The following is a 17,143-nucleotide window of genomic DNA, read 5'->3' on the forward strand; positions in this document are numbered from 1 at the left end:
ACCCATTATTACAATTCCAGGAACAATTGCATTCAAAAAGGTCTCCCTCACTTTGGAGAAATTCCCTCTTTCTTTCTGTTGTGCCTACAGGACATTAAATAAATGGAAATCTCCCTAAAAAAAGAATAGGCAAGATAACCCTAGATTTTAACAATTTCCTATTTGATTTCCTATTTTACTTTAATCAGGAAAAGTAACACATTTTGGTATGTCTCCAGAATTTTTGTCTGCACTTTCCATGCACAGATGGCTCCCAGCTCCAAATAATTCATCAGGAAGTGCTAAAATTCCACATTTTAAATTGTAGACTGCTTAGCAATGGAATCCTGTACGTAAAAGTTATCTCTCAGTGTACAGCAGAATAAGTGTGGTATTCATATAACCAAACTTCAGTATTAACAAATTACAGCTAATGTTCTAATTAAGCGGTGAAATCATGTCAGATATTTTGTTCGTCCGTTGTACGTCCCATCTTAGTTCTTCTCCCTCCCTTACGCTGTCCCTCCGTTTGCTGGCTTGGAAATTTATTAGTTTTACTAATATTTTCTTTCTTAGTTCTCTAAAGCAAGCTCAAACTTTTCTAGCACTGGCTATGTGAAGGCCTCAAACCACATGTTTATTTTCCTAAGCTATAAAAAGTTTATGGGAGCTGCTGGATTCTTATATAGCAGTAATTTAGCACCAAGTTCCACACTGATACAGAAGAGCACTGTCCTATACCAGAGGGAAATCCTTGTCACATCGATGATTAGAAGCCAAACAGAGCCCAAACACCTCCAAAAATACATCCCAAATTGAATATATGGACTGGTTTAATGTTTCACTTCCACCTGGAGGCTCTGCCTTTTAACCCTTCTATTGTGTTAAGTTCCCCTGGAGCCACCCAGGTGAACAGAAGAGGAAAGTCCCCACTACATTCTAGTGAATGGAACCTCCAGGGACCCGCTGTGTTAGCATATTGTACCCAAGGAAGACCTTCTTAAACACTGACCTACATGCCAGAAAAACACTTTTACCAAGGTCTGTTTTCTGTGTCAACCACTTCCCTCTAAAATGTTCAGTAATTCCTAAATTCCTACAAAAATATTTAAAGTTTTACCTGAATTTTTGGACTAAATTGGAAACTTTGGACTTTTATTTAAACATTAACTTTACATTTATTCTTCAGCAGTGTAGACTGTGTAATCATGCAAACTGCTTTCAAAAAACTGCACAAAGCAAAATAAAAATGAAAGTAAAATAAATCAGTCGCATGCAACACATCTCCAAACTCCTACCCTACTTGTTTCACTCAATGGAGAAGGTCACACCGATTGGAAAAGAATAACATTTGTAAGATGATCTTTTACAATATTTGGCCAAAGCTTGATGCCACTGGAGCGCTGCTGCACACCAAATGGAAATGTACTGTCTGTTGCACCTTTTATTGCAACAGTGGTGTTCTTGTATTCTTATTAATATTAATAATAAACAGTATTTATTTAGCGCCAACATAATATGCAGAGCTCTACAATAAATAGGGGTTACAAATGACAAATACATTGGCACAGCAGGAGGAACGGACCCTGCCCCAAAGAGCTTACAATCTAAGATGAGGGGAAAGTAGTACATAATAGAAGGATGGATATGGGTTTGTGGGTAAGTAGTGACAGTTTAAGCGACAGAACATGGGTAGGAAAGTTTGAAAAGATGGGTTTTAAGGGCTCTTTCAAATGTGCAAAAAATAAGAGAACGCAAAATAGGAGGAGAAAGACCATTCCAGAGAGTTGGCGCAGCTCTAGAAAAGTCTTGGAGCCGTGCATGTGATGGGGTTATAAGTGAGGAAATGATTAGTTGGTCATTGGAGGAGTGGAGAGAGCGGCATGGGGAGCATTTTTTTACCAGGTCAGAAATGTAAGCGGGACAAAAACTGTGGAGGGATTTGAAGGCAAAGCACAGGAGCTTGAATTTGATTCCCAGGTGAAATGGAAGCCAATGGAGAGAACTACAAAGAGATGTAGCAGAGGAGGAGCGGAGGGAAGGATGGATGAGTCTGGCTGCAGCATTCATAATAGATTGAAGAGGAGAGAGTCGGGCTAGTGGAATACCAGAGAGGAGGAGGTTACAGTAGTCCAGACGAGAGATGATAGGAGCCTGTACAAGGAGTTTGGTGGTCTCTAGGGACATTTAGGGGTAATTGGAGATGTTGATCATGTTGGTGAAAGTGAAAGGATCTGGAAATTTTTGTGAATGTGGGGGGTAAAGGAGAGGGCAGAAATGAAGTTAAGGCCAAGACAATGTTTTGAAAACACAATGTGTGTGAGCTCTCTGCTTTCCTATCATCCACCCAAGCAGCTGGCCTAAAATGAACCATGCTCCACACTCACCGCCTCCTATACTCATTTAGAGAGCAATGAAGTTCCAAAACACATCTGTACATTGGCATGAGGAAACCCCACTCACCCTTAACATACTATGCCAATTCTTCAGTGACTTTTTGGACAGCAGGAGTGCCACAAGATGCCCAACTGTGGTTAAAATGCTTTTATGATGTACAGCAGTTTGATCTAAAATAACAGCGTTTCAAAGAGATACCAAAGGAGCCTGCAAGCTGCCTGCAACCAAAAAGGAAATTGGTAAGTGGTTGTCTAGGATTAATTAACCAAAAATGCAAACTCCTATGACTTTACAGACCAAAAGGAAATATCTCTGAACTGGTGTCACACCACAGGCAAAGATGCCAACATGAACTGGGTCACTGCGGGTAGTCCGTGCCAGGAATGTTACATTGATATGCCGATGAAGACATACTATCTTCATGTCGTAATGTTTAATGGAACATGCCTAATACATGCTTCATCAGCAAATATTTCTGAGGGGTGGAAGTAAGAATATTAAAACTGTAGCTGAAAGAGTAATGAAATCTTCAGTATTTGAAAATATCTTAATCATTTTCTGACTGTATAATCCCTTTTTGGATCATGAGGATTACCAGGCCAATCTGAATTTTCCTTTGCCCAGTCACAAGCTCCACTTCTTCTTTGTGGATTTTTACATCTTAAAACGCCACCATGAAGATATAATATTAGCAGTATGCTTTGAGTTTTCCTCAGCCCCTCCTGAGAATTGGAAATGCTTGGTAAGCCTCTTGGAGGAACAGAGTTGAGATCATTGTCCCCACAAAGGTTTTATACCCAGTTCAGTCATAACAGTTTTTCCCTCATTTTTGGATGTGGTTTTTGATTGTGAAATAAAGATAAAAACAAGAAAAATTAGAAGTTTATATAATGTCCTTCCAACTGCTCCCCGATTAGTCCTGTGGGACCAATTGGTCTCAGGCTTTTTTTTTGTGTCCACCCGTAACTTGCTGTTTCCATAGTTATGTGGTTCTTGTGCATGCTGTTTGTTTTGATTAAAGTTTTTGTAAACGCCAACTATGCACTTCCCTTATTTTTGTTTTGGTTTCATTTGTTTTATTTCTTATACAAGTGCAAAAAAAAAAAATATCTGTTGATCTTGTTGGTCAGAAATTCAGAGCCTCCCTTTTGCTATCTGCCTGTGTTATGTTATAGCTCTCCAATTTCTTATGTTTAATTAGTCAGTCAGTCCCTATAATCTGGGTAAAAAGACAGTAAAACTGGTGTAAATAAAAAATTGTAAGCCCCTCAAAAAACTTTGGATGACCATTCCCACTCCCCCCATCCCCAGAGACCTTTTTAGGGAGTAATGGTTAGATGTGCATAGCGTATTGCAGCAAAAGATGCTCAAACAAATTGTGCTGAAAGGGAGGTGAAGTAATGAGCCTATTCTGCATTACACGCCCTTGACCCTATTCTGTGTCAAGGGTGAGTAATGCAGAGTACAGATGTCGCAATATGTAGCATACATAGCACTGCGGTCAGGTGTACCATACACAATGCATAGGTCAGGTGTATGTAACTAAGTTCAGGGCTCAGGTTAGGTAAAGTACTGAGTTCACGGGACAGGTGTATGTAATGTACTGACTTCAGGGGACAGGTGTATGTAATGTACTGAGTTTACCGGTCAGGTGTATGTAATGTACTGAGTTCACGGGACAGGTGTATGTAATGTACTGACTTCAGGGGACAGGTGTATGTAATGTACTGCGTTCAGCTGTCAGGTGTAAGTAATGTATGGAGTTTAGGGGTCAGGTGTATGTAATGTACTGAGTTCAGAGGTCAGGTGTATGTAATGTACGGAGTATAGGGGTCAGGTGTATGTAATGTACTGAGTTCAGAGGTCAGGTGTATGTAATGTACGGAGTATAGGGGTCAGGTGTATGTAATGTACTGAGTTTAGGGGTCAGGTGTATGTAATGTACTGAGTTTAGGGGTCAGATGTATGTAATGTTCTGAGTGCATGGGCTGGTTGTATGTAAAATTTAAAGTGCAGGGGTCAGAAGTACATACAGAACAACAGTGAACCACATTCTCTATTCCCTAACACAATTTTTTTATGAACAACACTGATAGCATTTTTGTTGGCAGTGCCTTCCACTCAATTCCTTTTTTAAGAAAATGTATAGTTTTATGATTATTTGATTTGTTATCTGTGATTTTTGTTGCTTTCTATATCGTTGTTGAGGAGAGTTACCCTTTTGATTCGCAGCACTGTCTACAGCAGAGAGAGCAATCAATTCCAAAATTTCACATCGTCACTTGCACAGGGGTAGTACAAATCTTCCACTGGGGTCAACCTGTTAAAGCCGAAGCTCAAACTTCCTAACATAACAAAAAGTAAAAGAAGATTTCCCCCATGAAGACACAGACTACCCAAAAAAAGGAAACTTTTTGCAACTACCTACCTAAAGTTAAAAAAAAAAGTTTTTAAATGGACAATTGTATAAGCTGTACACCTTTTACAGATGTATCCAAAAAAAATTTAACTGTACTTTGCTTTTTATCCAATTACATTATAGATAAAAACCTACGTAAAAACTTCATGATATTCCTTACATTTTTGTGGTGTTTACCCATAAGTTATCAATTTATATTAAAGTACTGGGTAAAAAAGTGAAAGCTTTCTGGACCTCTCAGTCCCCTTCGACAGATATGGAGAGAGCTCAGCTACCTATAAATTCTATTAAATTTGCTTTTAGATTAAATATCATAGAAATATTAAGGGATTCCTCCACAGGTCTCTATCGAACTATGTCAGAATGCTCCTCACTGATCCCAATGGCGACCAGAGTGAGAGGACATACCAAACATAACTTCTTCCCTCTATATGTGCAGATGTCCGTGTCAGTAGTCCCACTGTCGGCTCACATTCTTCCTGGTATTGTACTGTATTAAGCGATAATCACCCCAGGCAGCCCATTTAATAGAGCTCACATTAAACTATTGTGACAAGCTACAAATGTGAAAATCATTAACAGACCCCGGCTCTCACCGAATACGACGAGCCCTACAGACGTCTGAAAACTGGAACATTACTTTAAAAATTAGAAGTGATGGTTTAATACAATACTCATGGCAGCACTGACAAATCAGAATGTAGAGCTTATATATGGGGGTCATGTTTTCAGGTTAAAAGTTGAAGTAAGGTAAACATGGAGTCAGGCAGTGTAATAACTACTTGCAAGTTAGAACAATCTTCTTATTATACACCACCATGTGTAATATAAATGTATCTAATCCTCTTTACAACCTTTACAGTAGCTAAATGGTAAGATGTGACTTTTCTGATGATGTCCTGAAAGGAACTCTTGTTGTTGTTTACATTCTTTCTGCATATGTGTTGGTGGGCAGATCAAGCAGTAATCATCTTGTGTCTTTTTTACCATCTTGTGGCACAATCTTTCACTGAAAAACAATTTACCAGTTAGGCTACTCTATTGTGTGACTTTTATTGCTTCAGAAAAGGGATACAGTGGTGCTTGAAAGTTTGTAAACCTTTTAAAATGTTCAATATTTTAATATAAATGTCACCTAAAACATCATCTGATCATCAAACAAGTCCTAAGAGTAAGTTGAGAAAACATGGTTAAACAAATGAAAAAAACATGATTTTTTTATTTGATAATGTATTCATTGAAAAATTGATCCATACACAAATGTGCGTGACGAAAGTAAGTGAATCCCTGGGTTTATCATATAATTGAAGAGTCTGAGTCTGGTGTTTAAATCAATGGGATGACAATCAGGTGTGAATGAGAAACCCTGTTTTTTACAAACACACATACAACACATTTGTTGATGTGCATGATGGCTCAAACAAAGGAGATGACCTCAGAAAAAGAGTTGTTGATGCCCATACAGCTGGAAAAGGTTACAAGACCATCATTTGTGATTTTTTCTTGGGTTTCTGGTTTAAAATGTGTTTTCATGTAGATATGTGCCAATATAAAGGTCTGTTAACTTACAGACGCTCTAAATAGGGTTTCTCCTGATGAAGCAATTGATGCGAAACGTGTCGAGGAACACACATTGTAATAGTGTAAATAACAATGCCATTTGATGATCACATTTCGATGGATGAATAAAGTATGTCTTTGTGCTTTCAACTGTTTAAAAGTTTGTACCTATAAAGTTCCACTGTTTTTGGACAGATTCATCTTTGGATTTAGGAGATGTGGTACGTATAGGACGCAGAGAAATATGTATTGATATTTTCTTGTCACATTTTGGGCCTCTTAGTACCAACTGAACATTATTTAAATACAGTACCACAATCTATCTTAGCATGGTTGCTAACCATGTCCATCCATTTATGACCACAGTGTACCATTCTTCTGATAGCTACATCAAGCAAGATAAAATGCTGTTGTCATAAACCTCAAGCACCGTTGGGACCTAGTGGAAGGGATGATTCACGATATAGATGTGGTTGAACTCAATGGACTTGAGTCTTTTTTCAACAAGTAAGTAGCAAGTTTAGTGGGGTAATTCCTTGCTGAAGGGGTAATTCAGCAAAAAGTTTTAATGCTGTGAAACATTTTTGAAATTCACCATTTAAAGTTCATATGTGACAACAATTTAAAGAGGGATAATGCTAAAATAATGCAGGTTAAAGCAGTGGTAAAACGTTTGACCTTACACACGTGCAATAATTATCGTTAGATGTCTGGATCACAAGGCTAACTATATAGAAATATTACTCTTACAGCAGTTAGAACAGTTTACACCTCAGTATTTCAATACTTATTGGCTGTAATTCAGCTATTATAGACTCTGTACTTACTTATATACAGATAGTTGGATATTAGTAGACAGTAGGAATGAGCAGACAGATAAGAATTATACAGACAGAAGGTTTAGGCTAATACAGATTCTCAATAATTATCGAATTACACGATTGTTAGTAATTGTTTCCAGTGCCAGTAGAACAAACAAGCACTGTACACACAGCATTCTTCTGTTCTATAGGGAGGGGACGGTGTGTGGGAGGTGTCCCATGGCACCTTCCCCAATGGAAAACAACAGCAGTCCTTTATGTTGGTCTTCTTGTGATCAGGCATAGCAGATCTCTAAATCACATTCATGGACAGCAAATGGCAGATTTTCACTTGAGACAATCACAAATGTTCATCTTGGCCGATAAAAATCTAGTGTCTGTACACAGCTATACAGCTGCAAGACAATATATTTCAAACACACATTTTGCAGCTCCAATAACCCTTATTAAATTGTATATTTGCCTACAAATCACACTAACATCTTTCAGAAGCTGTAATTATGTTTTATGAAATGCGCTAAGGTAAGTTCCTTTCCCGCAAAATTACAATGATCAATGTTAACATGAACCACGCATGAGAGTGCAAACCCAAAAAAAAAAACATCCATATACATAATCCAGCCATATGAGAACAATAATCATACAATATTTATTGTCTGGGTTTGAAATGTTTCAAATAGTCAAAGCTATAAAACGTCAGGGGAAAGTAGACTTCCTGATGTAAAAGACACCGTAAATTTCCCTTTCTTGAGACAGAAGATGAAAAAAAAAATGTATCAATGTGATATTTTGTGTGAAAGAGCGAAAACATGCACAGAGTAGCGGAGCCAAGTTAGCAGAAAACCCCCAGAGGGCATACTCGCTTTGCCGTAGGGAGTCTGAAGGAAATAACAAGCAGCCAAGTGAACAATTCCCGTATAATAAATCGGAATATATTTCCAGTGCGCTTTTAGTGAGCAGCGCAGCATTTTTTTTTACGACAACCTGCGTAGGAGTCTGCTTTCAAATACCTACTACTGTCAGTTCCAATAGACCAAGCTCTAACTTATACCTTATCATGTCACTTTCACTCCATTTATTCCAAATAGAAATGTTATAAAGGTACATTGGAGTTAGGGCTGAAAACGAAGCCTTGCAATACACGCTGTGGACACGGCCTACTTGCCAGGACTTTGTTAATCCACTTCTAAAAGCTACGGCAGTGCTTTCAGTTTGGTAGCATGAAAAAAAAGATAAAAGTACCAACATATCCTATCTGTGGACATTTTTTTGCCACTGATATGTAATTTAGTGCTTTACATTTACACAGTGTACACAGAGGCTTCAGCTTGTATAGGAGAAGCAAGTAGTTACAGGGCATTTGCAAGAACTGTAATGACCCAAGTCATGTGCTGTGTTTTAACAGGCTTTTGTTAGAGCTGAAGATTTTACAATAGGATTGCAGTACAAATAAGGGACCAAACACCTGGGACCAACGCCTATGACCTATATGGGTTTGCCTGTATTAAAGGAAACAGATGCACTTCACAAGGTAAACCTTTGTATTTGCCCCTTGATGCTGACCAGAAGGGGTACCCCACCTGGAATTCATGCTAATCGATTATAATAACAGTAGGAGCCATTTAGAGGAAATTAGCTTTCACTCATGCTTGAAGAAGCTTGCATTTTTCACTCTGCAAAAACTATTACGTTTTCTGGACAGAACCTGCACATCCAAAAGTGGATGTGATAAAAGCAGAGAAGGGTTGGTGAGTTCTAGTGGCATTTAGGCTTCTTGTTGGCTGGTTGGCAGTTCTCTCCCACTGGAGAATCATTGGGCAGTCAGCCACTTCCCGAAAAGCATTTTGCCTTAGGCCTCAGTCTTTATTGGCAGATGGGGCAGAACTTTTCATCATTAGGCCTCATGGCAAAATTATTGATGGGGCCCAATATCTCCCCCCTGCTGCAAGTACTATATTTTCTATTGTGATCCCTATGCCACTGTCCAGGAGTGATGATTGTCCTTTTACGTTTATGCAAACCAAGCAATAAAAAAATTCTTTCTGCCAGTCCGTGCACTTCATGCTTAAGCTTTCAGCCAAGAAGTCAATGCACCATACAAGTATTCATTCCTTGTGTGCCTTTCTATCTTGTAAATTCTACTCCTGCAAGCCTATCAGGAACAGATGAGCTTTTCTGTGGAACCATAGTGCTGCTTTGGAAGATGCTGAATGTGGATGATCAGTGTGCCCCTTCCATGCATTCTTCATCTTGTGACAATAGCTATTAAACTTAGTTGAGCAAAAAACTTATAGCCACTATGGTTATTTAGACATACACATTCTCTAAACAGGTTGAAAGGGAGCACATCAGTCTGTTCTAGCCATGGTTATGAAATCAGCGTCATTGGGGAGGACTCCTTCACTAGCTCTGCAGAGGGTTTTTCTTGACCTCTCCTTTCTGAAAGCCACTGGCAGACTGGCTGGTCAAAGGCAAGAAGGGAAGATGTCTAAGATTGATTCTTACAACCTCAATCTTGGCAAGAGTTGCATTACAAGAGTAAGGGCTGGTTCAGACCCGCTTTGGAATGAACAATCCCATGTGGCTCTCCGGGGCTAGCATTGAGCCACTCTGTCACTTGCACCACAGTGCTAGTTCTTAAAGAACCATCTACTGTACCTTTTACAGCTGGCAGCAGTGAACCAAACTAGAACTAGTACCACTTACTGACACCTGTTTTCATTGTCTATGGAGCTTCCTTTCTAGACATGAGGAAGCAGTAAATGCACTGCAACCTCACCCCCAATGTGAACATTGGCCAATACAAAGCTCTGCTCGAACAATCCTTTCCTTACTAACATGGCAAATGTTCATCTCAATGGAGAAAGCCATGTAAAATGTGACCAATTGGGCATGTTCAGGCCTTTGTTTGGGCATTATTACTGTAAAGGAGCAGCTCCTGGGTAAAAGAACGTGTGAAGAGGGTAAGTTTGGGAGTTTACCTTGAACACCAGGCTTCCTTTTCCCGCTACTGTTGAGCGTTGACTCTACAAGTGTGTATTCTTTCTACAAGGGTCACAAGTCTTCCCCTAATACACTCCTAAATGTTGCAAATCAAATGCAAATAGGAGACATGCAGGAGTAAAAAGCACCAAACGCTCCCTACACTCCATCAATTTCAGGAACGTTACGCTATGTAGTTGTCCAAAATACATTTTTTGTGCACAAAAAAGCTATTTTGTGCAGCGATGCCAAGAGCAGGTAATTAGGGGTTTGTTTCCAGTGTCACACTGAGAAGGCTGAAAAGCTGAACTATATCAGGATTCATTGGCTGATGTGTCCGGTGAGCTGGCTTCATTGTACGTTCTTCATTAGGCGAAGATTTATTGCCCCGTAGTGTTGTGCAAACTTGAATAGACAAGTAAAGACGTTTATACCATGTTGTGGCTTTTCTGGTCAGAAACAGATTTGTAAATAACCGCCTGTCAGGCTGTTCAAGATAGACAAACACAGAGCAGACCAAGCAAAATAAAATCAAGCTCCTTATTTGGAGAAATGCGTGTCAGCTCTTTATACTGCTGGGGCCTCATGGCCAAGTTACCTGCTAACCGATGCCATCCCACTGCACGGCGGGAGTTGGCCTGAAGATGGGGTAAGTGAGCACTGCAGTGTAAACATAAAGGAGGGCTCTGGACAAATCATATTTTAGTAACAGATATGGGAAGTTTGGGAAATTTTTCAATATTGGTGTTGCCATTTAGAAGCAGTAGTAAAGTACTGTACCATGCTGACTATCAATTAATGCAAAATATTTTGAAGTTTAATAACCTTTATTGGTTAACTCAAGTTTCCAGATGACTTTGGTGCCGTTTCCATACTTTTTATGATACTTTAAAGTCTGAAGAAAGGTCTACATTATATCACAAGCTTGGAGCTTTTGTAGTTGTAAGCCTAAATCCTTTGTGCAATTATCCTTTGAACTGACTTTGCTGCTAAAAGTCTTATTTGATATTTCCCCATACAGACATTTGATGGACATTAAATGATTGTCATTGGAATAAATCTTTTATGATGATTTCCAGTGATAAATGAATAAACGAGCACTGTACACAGGGCGCTGTTCTGTTTTATAGAAAGGGGAGGATAAGCAACCTGCATCCCGCTGTTCTCTCCTCCATAGGAGTAAACTGTGGTTGTTGCAGATCAGTGTGAACAACATCAGGAGATTGCTTTAGATTTTTGCCCAAGACAAGCTTGACTGTTCATCTTGGGCGATGATTACAATGTGTGTACATAGCTTTTGTTCTGCATTGATGTAGGGATCAGAGGAAGGAACCACACCATGAGGCAGGAGACATGGACTGTTGGATAATAAGTCTGGTAGAGCCTGCATTTCGGCATAAGGATGCAAAACAATTAGCATGCACTGGAAACATTTAGAGTGCCCGATACATTCTCTTTTAAATCACTGTAATTGAGGAAACACAAAGAAGAAGCATCCATGGAAATGCCCGATTGCCTTCAGTGAAAAGCTTTGGCAGTTCAATTCAGACACCTTAATGGCGGGTGATTGGAACATACCAGAAGCAGTTAAGATAGGGATAGCTTTAGACAAAATGGGTCTCTGGCCAAATATGAAGTGGGAGTGCCAAATGCACAACATTTCAGGTCTCCGCACCCCTGGCACTCATCTATGAGGCTAATGTGGGTCGGAACTACTTGAAGCATCTCCCAAGAAGCAGCTGTAACAACATCACAACCTCACCAGTCTGAACATTAACCTTAACCTTCTTTTTCTCCCATTTGTTGCGTCTGTTTGGATGCAATCCAGGAATGGCTACCCATTGCTGCACTGGCCAAGCTTCCTGAAGATGACAAGGAGCATACCAGAGTAACAACCTGTCAGCTTGGTGACCAGGCAATTCCTGTGTTTGCCCTACCCAGAAATCTTCCCTGCCAGGAGACTAAATATTCATTAGAAGTTATGAACTGCATATTCGCAAGAAAAGAATAGAACTGTTTGAGTAGTTATGCTGAATGTCACTCATCTAGGCAATAGCTATAAAAATGATTCATGTGACACCTGGATTGATAGACAGCGGAGGAGTTCAGAGATAATATTCAGATCAATAAAAAAACTAAATCTGAATGACTCCAGGTGAGCTGTGCCCAGAAATGGTATTAAATCAGCTGATAGGTGCGCTCATTTCCAGTGAAATAATCCAGCCTCAGGGCATCACCTGTCAGACCTGTTCTGTCCAGTCTGATGCACGGTCTGGTAGTGATTCGCGGAATGCAGCTAATGTCAGGAAAAGCTGGAAACAGAAGGTTCCCTTTAAGGGAAATAATCTTTTTTAGAGCTATAAAAATTAGCCATTGCATGTACGAAATAAATTCAATGTCAACGTTCTTTCTGAATGCACCCCATCGCCTCCTACTCCAAAGAAACTAAAACAATTTTTTGACACATGGGAGAGTTTCATTGAAACTCCAAACATAACCACTAAAACTCAACTCTATAAGTGTTTCACTCAAACTACCTGGTACTCCATCAGAACCTTAGATGGTAAAAGCCCCCCCACCATATGCTCCCAGCCCAAAGTGTCACAAATTAAATTTTCCACCAAACTCTAGGCCAGCCAGAATAAGAGCAAAATCTCTCTCTCCCCTATAGGGTTTCCTGGACCACTTCTATCCAAGGACACTGCACAACAAGGGCAAACATTAGATTAACTACAATTACAATACCAATTTATTCTTCTTCTTTTTCTTGCTTTATTGTTAACTGACTGCAATTACAAAAACGCATTTTTGCCTTCTTTGTCTCAACACATATGTCAATTTTTCTCTTAATATTGTAATTGCATTGTTTGTCCTGAATACTGGTGTAACTCAATAAAAATAAAATATATTATAAAAAAAAAAAAAAAAACACCCATCACCTTTTCTGTAAACATATTGCTATATTGTAGGAGTTTACAGTCATATGCTTACATTTTTTATATATATACTGGATATATTTTTTAGTTTTGTATAGATGGAAACAGTAGAGGATAGAAAAATGTTTGCAATAAGTTCTCATTTTAAAATCCTGATCGTGTCTTTTGTAACACCATATGTTTAAACTGGGATCAGTTTTGTTTCCTCGCCTTTGAGCTTCTTAAAGTGACACTTTATAAAAATGGTGAACAGGAAATGCAAAAGTAGTTATCAGCCTGAAATATGGTGATCCCTACATTAGTAGGGAAAATTGAAAATTGACATTGCTATAGTTGTTTCCTGGAGCAGGACTGCACAGTGGCTCAGTGGTTAGCACTCTGCCTTTGCAGTGATAGGTCCCAGGTTCAAATATCTGCCAGGACACTATCTGTATGGAATTTGCAGGTTCTTCCCGTGTCAGCGTGGGTTTCCTCCCATTCCAAAAACATGCCGTTATTTGGCTCCCCCCCAAAATTGACCTTACACTGTATTGGAGATTACCATACATAAAGGCATTAACATATGACTTTAGATTGTGAGCTTCTTTGAGGGACAGCTAGTGACATGACTATGGACTTTGTACAGTGCTGCGTAATATGTTGGCGCTATATAGTGTGTAGTAATACTGCCTGAAGGCAGGAAGATCTACTGGGGCACCAAATAATTCCCTCTAAAAAGCTTACAGCATTAGTTACGGCATTTTTACCCCTCCAGCCCTGGTTACCTCTGGCACTGAAATCTGCATCTCCTGGTTCTTCTCGACACATTTTTTCTGTTTCTTGCCCATTATATAACCATGATCCAGAATATGGCGGACTGCAGTACCAGGAGTATAGCAGGACTGGGGAGATGGTAGGGAGGTGAAGTGGGAGGCTTAGAAATCGATTTTAATTAGAAACAGAGGCACAAAAATAGAAAAATTTTAATGATGGGGACAATCATAATTTTGCTATGAGGCCTACAGATTCCTAAGTATGCCATGAGGATGATTGAAAAAAAAAAAAAAAAGGGAAGGTAGACTAAAATGTCTGTTCAGATAATTTTTGATTTTTGGTAAGGGACGATTGCAACTCTTTTCAGGTTAAGTCTATTCATGGGTCTACTACCGAGATTTTTCCTCACTTTCCGTCATAGTATCACCAATATTATAAAACAGGAAGTAAGAGCAAATCTGTAATAGTAACACAAACAGAAGTAGCTGTAGTTCTCTGTGTGTAGCTGTTGAAGATTTGCCCCTACATACTTATTTACAGTGAAACTGGGCATGTTTCTCCAGCCAGATTTATGTATCTTTGCTCCTGTGTGTTGTATTAATGTGTGTTGTGTCAAACTTTAACATGAGTTGCATTAAGGCCATAGTTCCATTCATGGTAAAGAGGAACTATATCCCGCAGGGCAGTCTGATCACTCTGTGGGTGTCCGTCATCTGGTCCTACGTCGTCTCGGCATCCGTCTAGGAGCGCCGCCATCTTCGTCTTCTCTTCCAGGTTCTTCATCCTACGTCACTCGACCCAGGTGCGAGTTCGGGTGACATAGGATGAAAAAAAATTTGACGATCTCACGGCGCATGCCGTCACGTTTTGGGCTCCCATTCATTCTCGACCGCCTAGAGCTACTGCACCTAAAAATTTTTACCATACATAAAAGGGTTCTCTACCCTTTTATGTAACGTGAAAATTCTGAGTTTAGGTACGCTGTAAATAAGCTCATAACACACAGGAAAAGAATGTAAACTAGACATGCAGCTTTTTTTCACAATGCAGTGCACCACAATGTACTACAGTGTTTTGCAATGCAGATCTATGTTGTATTTAAAATGAATAGCATTACAATATAAAGTACATAACGTTGTGCAGTAGAGTGCTCATTACCAAAACTCACCCTGTGTTTCAACTCTTAATCCTTCACCACTCTACCTAAAACTAAAAAAAAAGAAAGGTTAGGTTAGATAGACTTCAATTACTAATACTAGACTAATTAGATAGTAATAATAAAAAAGTGTATACTAGTATTAGAATAATCCTTTATTCTCCTGGCTGTACTATAAAACATGGCAGAGTCCCCCATTACTAAGAGTACATTGAAGTCTGATATGAAGCAGCCATGGCTCAGTAGTACATTATAGTAAATAGAACTATTTCTGTCTTGCACTAAGCCATCCATACATTTAAGCTGTCATCACGCAGAGTCTCGGCAATAAAGGGAAGCTTCACCTAGCAATGAATTGTATATTATAAATTGTACATTGCAAGATAAAAATACATATGGGTTGGCATTTCTATATAAATATTCCAACCCATGAAATGATATACATCCAGAGAAAATTGCATGCTGAGCTGTGAGTTGTAGTTTCTAGATGATATTGTTTGTATGTGATGTATATAATGTGTATAATCTGTGTACCCCGGGAGGTCTATGAGCTCTAAATGGGAGCCGAAGGGTCCACCAGTGTCGGGGTTTACAGCACAATGTTACTGTAGCTGTAGTAGTTGAAATGTGGCGTTATATTGCTACCACTAGCACACGTATACATTAATCAGACACAGATTTACTTTATTGTTAGAACTCTTACAAATGTTTTTGGCTCTTGACATTTCTGTGTCAATAAACTTTATATATACATGATTTTGTTCATTGATATGCATTTGCTGGTGGAGCATAAAATCATATGCCTAAGTCCAAAGCAAATACAACCCAGGCCTAAAAGAGATGTAAACCTTAACTAAATGATATTTAGTTTGATCAAGCAATGTGTATCAGAAGCAAATGCAGTGTTTTTTACCTTTAGAACATATAAGGCCATGTTCAGACCTTCAATAGAATCAAGTGATTCCGCATGGCTCCCAGCAGCTGGTACCTTGCAAGTAGCTTGCACCACAGCTTTGGTTCCTGGACCAGCATCTGCAGCAGGTTCCATAAAGAATGAATGGGGACAGCTGTGAGCTTGTTGTTTAGGTTGTTCAGTACTACTCACTGCTGTCCCCATTCATAAGCTATGGGTTTGCTGCAGGTTGAACCTATTTTTACCATCACTCCTGAGGCTGCAAATCACTGGCATGACAAAGCACCTCAACCTCACAGCCAGTCTGAATCTAGTCAACAAGCATTGATGCCCACACTTGTAGGCTCTGCTGGAAGGCTGTGTGACAATCTAAGAGCCATTGGAAGACTTGGAAATTAGTGTTACAATGCAATACCAGGAAGAACCCAAACAAGCACCCATATGTGTAATATGTAAAGGATACCACCACAAATGTTAGAGTGGGAAGATTAATTCATTATCCATGTTAAACTCCTAAATGATGAGTGATTAATGATTTCGGGTACAAAAACAATATTGGGTATTGTACTGTGTCACAGCTTTGCACACAATTTTTTGACTTGATATGTTTAGTATTTATTTACTTTAACAATCTCAAATTTTGTCATCTGTGTTTGTCACCCAGGCGTCTGACTTCAAGTGGTTATTTCATTACACATTAAGCAGGAATGGTCGACTGATGTCACTATCAGAAAACCTACTTTGAGAAATGCAATGTAGCAAACTTTAGAGTGCAGGTAGTATGAAGTAAATTGTAGGAGATCAGTCGCACTAAGATACAAGAAAGGATAAAAAAAAGTAAAAACAGGATTAAAAAAAAAAAATAATTGCTATCTGATCTTCATTACACTGTGCTAAACTACTCACTCCAAGGCTTATCTAAGTTTTTAAAAATTGGGTCTAAATGTTCAGACAGCAAAGCTACATGAAGTTTTCTTTTTGTTCAAAAGAACAGAGAGAGTGCTATGAAAAAGGAGAGCTGGGAATGAGACTTTGACAGGTCATAGGACCAGACTCTCCTTTGAGTTTCTTTTTAATCATTTATGCCAAATATGCTAATAATGCAGCAAAGAGCATCTATGTAAAGCATGTTGCTGTGTTTTAGAAATAGTAATTTTTTTCTATATACAGTGCAATAACCCACAGCAGCCAACAAAACACCAGAATAAAAGATTCCATGTATCCCAT

Source organism: Pyxicephalus adspersus, chromosome 4 (genome assembly GCF_032062135.1).
Source record: "Pyxicephalus adspersus chromosome 4, UCB_Pads_2.0, whole genome shotgun sequence".
Taxonomy (NCBI): Eukaryota; Metazoa; Chordata; class Amphibia; order Anura; family Pyxicephalidae; genus Pyxicephalus; species Pyxicephalus adspersus.